This window comes from Nannospalax galili, unplaced genomic scaffold, assembly GCF_000622305.1.
Source record: "Nannospalax galili isolate Female #2095 unplaced genomic scaffold, S.galili_v1.0 scaffold818, whole genome shotgun sequence".
In the NCBI taxonomy this organism is placed as follows: domain Eukaryota; kingdom Metazoa; phylum Chordata; class Mammalia; order Rodentia; family Spalacidae; genus Nannospalax; species Nannospalax galili.
The window spans coordinates 819981-828088 of NW_008341874.1; the positions used below are offsets into that span (position 1 = coordinate 819981).

The window sequence follows — 8108 nt, forward strand, 5'->3', positions numbered from 1 at the left end:
TCCCAGCTGGCCTGGAATTCACTATGTAGACCAGACTGGCCTCGAACTCAGAGATCCACCTGCCTCAGTCTCCCGAGTGCTGGGATTAAAGGCGTGTGCCACCATGCCCAGCTGTTTTTTATTATTTTTAATTGTGTGTGTGTGTGCCTATCTGTTTGGGTATATACATGTGAGTGCAGTGTCATGGAGGCCAGAAGAGGGTGTCAGAGCCCCCTGGAATTGGAACTACAGGATGATGGTGAGCTGCCTGATGTGGGTGCTTGGAACCATACTTGGTTCCCAGCACATTGGATCTCCTGGAACTGGAGTCATGGACAGTCGTTAGCTGCCATGTGGTTGCTGACAATTGAACCTGGGTCCTCTGGAATAGTAGCCAGTGCTCTTAACCGCTGAGCCATCTCTCCAGCTCCCCTTGGAGAGTCTCTTTTAGTTAAGTTTTACCTCCAGTATATTTAATACCTCTCGAGACCACATGTAGCCAGGGCTGGGGTTGTCCAAGGGGGGAGGTGAGTGGCTCTAAATTCAGGTAAGAGCCAGGTGATCCTCCCTGACTCCTTCAGTAAGGGATTGTTAACAGGCTCTATCTTGTAAGAGTCACATGTGGGTAATCCAGCTGCTCCGATTTCAAGATGGTGATGGCTGTGTCATTCCCAGAGGACAGGTTCCACCACAGCTCTTCTCTTCCTATGAGAATTCACTCAGGGATTTGTGGATTTGTCCTAGGGTCCTTTTAATTTTTTTCTTTACTCTGGACTCTCTGGGCAACCCTTGGGGATCCATTGAGTCCCAAGCCTGCTCTCCAGGCAGCCTCTCTTCCGAGCTCTAAGCTCTGACCCCACCCCTTCCTATCCCCTCCCTCCTGTTTTCTATGTTTCCAATCAGTTCTGCTAACCATCTGGTCACCACAAGGGTGTCACCACTTCCTTAACATCGCTGATGGTTTAGGTTTTCATTGCTTACTGCCGCCTAATGTCTTTCCTGTCTTAGATTTATTTTTCACTGCTACAGTGATCTTAAATCTTGCCAGTCTAAAGCAAACAAATCAGATCATGTCACTCTTAAAATTTTCTAGTGGCTCCTCATGACTTTCAGCGTAAAGTTTCACATCCTTGGCTCACTAAGTTGCTGTGATCCAGCTTCTGTCTCTGTGCCCCTTGATTCCCACACGGCAACCCTTCATTCTAGCCATGAAAGAGTGCTTGCAGGTCCCCCAAATCATGATACTGGGCCATGCTTCCCGGTCTTTAGCCGTTCTTCCAATCGTGCTGCCTTCTGTTACTTTATTATTCTAGCAACACTGGAGGCTGACTGCAGGGTCTCATGTGAGGCAATGTTAGGGAAGGCAAGCCTTCTGTTACTGATCCACACGCCTAACCCTCCTTTTGAGACAGGATCTCACTAAGTTGCCCTGGCTGGCTTTGATGCTCTTTCTTCAGTCTTCCTAGGAGCTAGGATTATAGGCTTTGCCATCAGGCTGAGGTCTGGCTGGGTTCTTAATCAACAACCCTACCCCGACCCCCGAAAGCCCACATGAGCCTTCAAGACTCTGTGCGTTCCAAGGTGCCTGGGCACCCTGTGTCAGTCCCCATAGAGCTGGGCATCCACTAGAATTCACCACCTGGTGGTGGTGGTGGTGGGGGCAACACTGAGTGTCTGGCAAACAAAATGGTCATGGATACTTCCTCGGAAACTAACTTGTGCTGGGTATGATAGCTTACTATAACAATCCCAGCACTGGTGAGGCAGGAGGATTGCTGCAAGTTCTAGGTTGGCCTGATTTACATAGCAAGTACCAGGTCAGCCTGATCTATAGAGTGAGATTGTACCTCAAAAACCAAAAATCAATCAATCCAATCAATCAATCAATCAATCAATCAATCAATCAATCAATCACAACCTAAAATAACCAAACTAAAGTTTCATGAGCCAGGCATGGTGGAGTGCAGAAGGATTGCTGGTAATTCAAGGCAAGCTTTGCACATATGTAAAATGCCATGGCACATGTATGTGGGGGGAGGTCAGAGGACAATTTCAGGGGTCAGTCCTTGCCCTCACCTTGTCTGAGACAGAACTCAGGTCCTTACACTTGTGTGACAAGCACTTTACCCACTAAGCAAGCTTCCCATCTCCCAAGCTTTGACTATGTATCAACACTGTGTCTCAAACACACACACACACACACACACACACACGGAAGAAAATAGATTACGTGTCCCCTCCTTTTGTGGACTTTGAAGCTAGAGCTCTGTGTAAACATGACCTCCTGAGGATACCAAAACCCAGCCTTACCTGCCCTGCCATTAGCCCTTGGAAATCAAGGGGATTTGGGTATTTCTCTGAGTATCTAAAAACCAGTCTGAACACAACAGAGCTTCTATTGATCAGCTGTGGTCAGCAGCAAGTCCGTTCAGAAAGCCACTTCAAGACCTTGAGATAAAGCTGTGCAGTTCAGACCATCAGAGCCTTGGAACCCAGACTCTGCCTGGTCACTCTGTGGCCTCAAGGTTCACAGATGTTTTGAGACTGAGATGCTGGTGGGTTGAAGGTCCAAAAGCTGGTCTACCCAGAGATGCTGCTGCAGTCCTGCAGTCCTGCTTCTAGAGCTGTGGATCCAGCTATGAGACCTGACTGCCTGGACTCCTGTCCTGTTTCTGCCACTGCGACCTCAGGCAGGTTACAGTTTGTTTGTTTTTTCTTTCTTTTTGTTTATTTATTTTAGACAGGGTCTCCCTGTGTAGCTTAGGTTGGCCTGGAACTTGTAATCTTCCTGCCTCCTCCTCCAAAGTGCTAGGATTACAGACAGGCATGTGCTACCACACCCAGCTCATTTTATATTTAACTTCATATGAGTCACACACACATTGTGACCTTGGTAAAAATTTTGAAATAGCAAAATCATTTGAACCTTTGTTTTCAGTACTGGAAATTGAACTCAGGGCCTTAGATTTGCTAGGCAAATATTCTACCACTGAGCCACACACCCAACCTTTCTGATTTCTCTTCCTCCCTCCCTATCTCAAAAGGCCAAAACAGCTTCTTCCTTCTTTCTTCTTTCTTGAGGCTGAGGATAACTGAGGCTAGCCTCAAAGTTGCTGTGTAGGTGAGGATGGCCTTGAACTCCTGATCTTCCTGCCTCCACCTCCTGAGTGCTGGAATTATAGGTCTGGTGAACCACCGCACCGAGTTTATGCAGTGATGGATTCAGAACCCAGGCTTTGTGCATGCTAAGTAAGCACTCTACCAACTGAGCCACATCCCTAGCTCTCCAGCCCCCCACTCCCCCATTTGTGTGTATTTAGCATTTATTTTGTTTCTCTGTGTGTATGAGTGCACATGTGTGGTGGTCAGATGACAACCTGTGGGAGTCAGTTCTCTCCTTCTACCATGTGGGTTGCAGGGATCAAACTAAGGTCTTCAGGATTAGTGGCACATGCCCTTACCTACTGGGCCATCTCTCTCTCTCTCTCTCTCTCTCTCTCTCTCAGACACACACACACCACCCAACCTTCTATTTTGAGACAGTTTCACTAATCTGAATTCATTCTGTAGCCCAGACAGATCTTGAACTCATCACCCTTCTGCCTCATCCTCCCAAGTAGTTGGGATTACAAACTGGAGACACCAGGTCTGGCTTCACCTTTTTTGATGTACACTTTCAGCGGCATTAAATACCTTCACACAGCTGTGCATTCAGCACCTCGATCCATCCCCAGACCTCTTCTCATCTTCCCAATTCACACTCTACATCCATTGAACACTACCTCCTCGTTCTCTTTGCCCCAGGCCCTGGCAACCATCCTCCTTCCTCTGCAACTCTGTGAGCCTGGCTGTTCTAGGAACCTCGTATAAGGGCATCATATAGCATTTGTCCTTCGGGTCTGGCTTACTTCACGTAGTGTAACATCCTCAATGTTCCAGCATGTATTAGAAGTTAATCTCTCCAAGAACCAATAACATTTCAGTTCATGTATTTGTCATGTTTTGGTTATCCATCATCTGTTGATGGACGTTTGGGATGTTTTTATCCTTTGGATGTAAATAGTACTTCTATGAATATTTGTGTACACACCTTTTTGAGATTGTGCTTTCACATTTTGTTTTAAAATTACATTTATTTATTTATTTTTGCGTGTGCACATCTGTGTGTGCCATGATGTGCCTGTGGAGCTCAGAGAACGATTTTCAGGAGTCGGTTCTCTCCTTTTGTCCTGTGGGCCCCGAGGATTGAACTCAGGTTATGAGGCTCAGCAGCAAGTGCCTTTACCCACTGAACCATCTCGCTGGATCTGATTTCACTTATTTTGGAATATATTCAGTAGTGGAATCCTTGGATCATACGGTCCCTGTGTTATACAAGGAGGACTTTATAAACCAGGAAAAGAGTTTGAACACTTGTGGGTAACGTTCTTTTTACTTTCCTACTTTCTCTACTGGTGACTCTCATAGACTTTACCTCCATAAATGTCAGTTCAACAAACAGATCCTGAACACATCTTTTGCATTTGCTATACCATTAGCAATTCCCATTTTCCATATCCCTACTGCAGTCCCTTCTCCTCATCTCCATCATGATGGTCCTGGTCTGAGCTATCACAACTCTCACCTGCATTATGGCAGCTGTTTCCTGACTGGTCTCTGTTTTTGGGTGGAACCTTCTAGTCTCTTTATATAGCAATAAGAATGATCCTTTTAAAACATAGTGAATCCAGGGGGCTGGAGAGATGGCTCATCGGTTAAGAGCACTGACTGCTCTTGTAGAGGACTCAGGTTTGATTCCCAGCACCCACACGGTGGCTATGAACTGTCCTTAACTCCAGTTCCAGGGGAATCTGAAACCCTCTTCTGATCTCTGCGGCGTTGCACGATATGGGTGCACTCACATACATGCAGGCAATACACTCATACACATAAAAAAAAAAATCAGTGAATCCAGGATGGTCTAGGCCACATGTCTCAAAAAAAAAAGAGGAAAAAAAAATCATGCCGTTCATCATTCTTGGCTCTCTTTGGTTCCCTGTCTCGGTTTACTATGTATGAGTCCCAGCTCAAGGGCTCACCAAGGTCGAAGACTTCATAGCGTCTGGCTCTACCTCACCACCCCTCCACAAGCTCCTTGTAGTTCCTTGATCCAGCAATCAAACTCCTATCTCAGGGCTTTTGCACTTGCTATGAATTATGTCTGCAATGCCCTTCTGTGTGATAAACACTTCTTCCTGTAACGCCACCTCACCGGAGAGCCTCTAACACACCGTGTGCAGAGTAACAGAGTAACAAGCCCAGGGGACGCCTTAGGTACTCTCATGCTTCTCTTCCCTCTCCTCACTTGACAGGATCTCACTATGTAGCCCAGAATGATCTTGAACTCACTTCAATCCTCCTGCCTCAGCCTCTTGAATGTTGGGATTACAGGTGTGAGGCATCGCGCCTGGCTACCACCTGTGCTTTTTAGGGCTTTTGTAGTCTCCCTTTACTTAGCACTCTGACACACTTAATCCTTAAATTTGTTTAAGATCTTTATTTTCCTTCCTTCTTCCCTCCCCTCCCCTCCCCCTCCCTTTCCTTTCTTTTTGAGATAGGGCCTCCCTGTAGACAGGGTCTCCTTATAGCCTTTGGGAGCCTATGTAGACAAGGCTGGTCTTGAACTCATAGAGATCCACTTGCTTCTGCCTCCAAAGTACTGAGATTAAGGGTGTGAGATACCATGTCTGGCAAGATTTATTTATTTTTTGTGTATGAGTGTTTTGCCTACATGTATGTATGCATGCTTGGCGCCCATGGAGGCCAGAAGAGTGTCAGATCCTTTAGAAGTCTAGTTACAGGCAGTTGTGAGTTGCCATGTGGGTATTGGGAACTGAACCCAGGACCACTGTAAAAGCAGCAAGTGCTCTTAACTGCTAAGCTGTCTCTCCAGCTCCAGAATCTCCTTTCTTTCCTTTTTAAAAAAACATTTTATTTATTATTTTATTTATTTATTTATTTATTTATTTTTGGTCTTTTTTGAGACAGGGTCTCCCTGTAGCCCCAGCTGTCCTGGAACTCACTTTGTAGACCAGGCTGGCCTTGAACTCACAGATATCTGCCTGCCTCTGCCTCCCGAGTGCTGGGATTAAAGGCGTGCGCCACCACACCTGGCTTATTATTTTTATTTTATATGTATGAGTGTATTGCCTATATGTGTGTAAGTACATTCCTGTCATGCAGTGCCCACGGAAATCAGAAGAGGGTGTTGGATCCCCTGGAACTGGAATTAGGGACGGTTGCTAGCTGCCATGTGGGTGCTGGGAATTGAACTCAGGTCCTCTGCAAGAACAGCCAGTGCTCTTAACCACTGAGCCATCTCTTCAGCCCCTGGATCTCTTTTCTAATCTATAAATTAGAGAGCATTGATGTTCCCTTTCAGCTCTAATATTCCATTTGGTGAGCTACATGGAGCATCATTTCCCATTTGGAGGCTGTGGCAGGTGGATCACTGTGAGTTTAAGGTCAGTCTAGGCTGCATAGTGAGTTCCAGGTCAACCTGAAATACAGGGTGAGATCCTGCCTAAGAAAAGGGAGTGGTGGCTGATGAGATGACTTGGCAGAGTAAAGGCACTGGCTCTCAAGGCTGCCATTTGATCCCCTGGATCCATGTGGTGGAAGGAGGGAGCTGACTCCTGAAAGTTATATGCATGCTGTGGCGTGCACACCCCCTGCTCCGACGTAAATAAATAAATGTAATAGCAACAAAAAAAAGTTCATTTGGAAACTGGAAAAATACTTTGTTAGTGCCAAACCCAGAGCACTGTCATTGAGGATTAAGAGTGACTACATTCCACATTTCTTGAGGTCTCTGCTCAAGGCATTCCTCTGGTGGCCTTTTCTCAGGAGGCTCCATGAAAAAAGAAAAAAAAAAAAAAAAAGAGAATCATGCTTCAAGGCCCTTTTCTGCTTGGTTTTTCCCCTTCACATTTTTCTTTTTGTATATTTGAGGAAACATGACTTGATTTCATTTTGGTTACGCCTTACCATATGCTTTCTCCTTTAAAAATAACCCCCATAAAGAGGCTTTTTGTGTTGAAGACCACTCCTTGGTCCTCTTGGACAGCAGCTGCCATTTAATGGGCACCCAGTCAACCTTTGCTGAATGGAGAAATGATGTGAGTGTTCCGCTGCTTAGGTATTGGGGAAAGCACTTTCATCAAAAATGAATGCCATATTATCAGCCTTATGTAATGGCTGAGCAAACGGAGGCTACGCATGGTTGTATAACTTTCCTCTAAGTGTCAGAGTTGGGGCTTGAACCCAGGTAAATCAGACATCTCGCTCTATTCAGCCTCAGCCTTGGCACCAGTCAGCCAGATGGGCTCTAGAGTAAATTCGTCAGGCCATAGTGAAGTTATGTTGCAGCTCCGTGTGTGTGTGTGTGTGTGTGTGTGTGTGTGTGTGGTGTTTCTGGGAATGGAACCCAGGGCCTCACACAGGCCAGGCAAACACAGAGTGCATCCCTACCAAGCAGTTGCTTTTAAATCCCATCTTTCTAAGCTGTCTCTGTGCCTACCTTTCCTTGATCTGATGATGTAGAGGCATACTGTGCAGATCACTCTGACACAGGGCAGAATTTCAGAACTGGCTGGTTTGTTAGCAGTCTTCTGGTTTAAAGCTGTAGAAACAGAGGCCTGACAAGGTTGAGTGACCACTCCTGGGTGGTCCTGAGCTGTGAATGGATTGATTCACCAGGCTGCATCCTCCTTGTAGAAAACCAGAAGTTCTCACACTCTCTCACCCTCACGCTCTTGCCAACTAGTTGCCCTGAGGCTATGGGCTTTTGGTGGTCTCCTGTGATTTGGGTGCAGATCATTTTCAGGAGTGGCAGATACTGGCTGGGGTTCCCAGCTCTGATGGTGCCATTCTCCAGGCAGTGCTTCTTGGTGTGGAAATAGTGTGTGTTCCAAAATGTCTTTGAGGTGTTCAAATGCACGGAAGGATGAATCTGAGGACATAGCCAAGTCTTCGTGTTACTGAGAGTTTGTGTCTCTCATTTCTCTCCTATGTCTCTTAGGGGTAAAAAGCAACCAGGAAGAAGCAGAGTCAGTCCTTGCCTATTCTGCCCATTAGGAATGATCATATAT

At 46.1% G+C, this 8108-nt stretch overlaps 1 protein-coding gene across 1 annotated transcript in view; it reads left to right on the forward strand.

Moving 5' to 3' along the window:
* Positions 1-8108, forward strand: part of Ahnak (AHNAK nucleoprotein) — a 110383-nt gene that overhangs the window by 59930 nt on the left and 42345 nt on the right. The gene's annotated exons all lie outside the window — the stretch shown is intronic.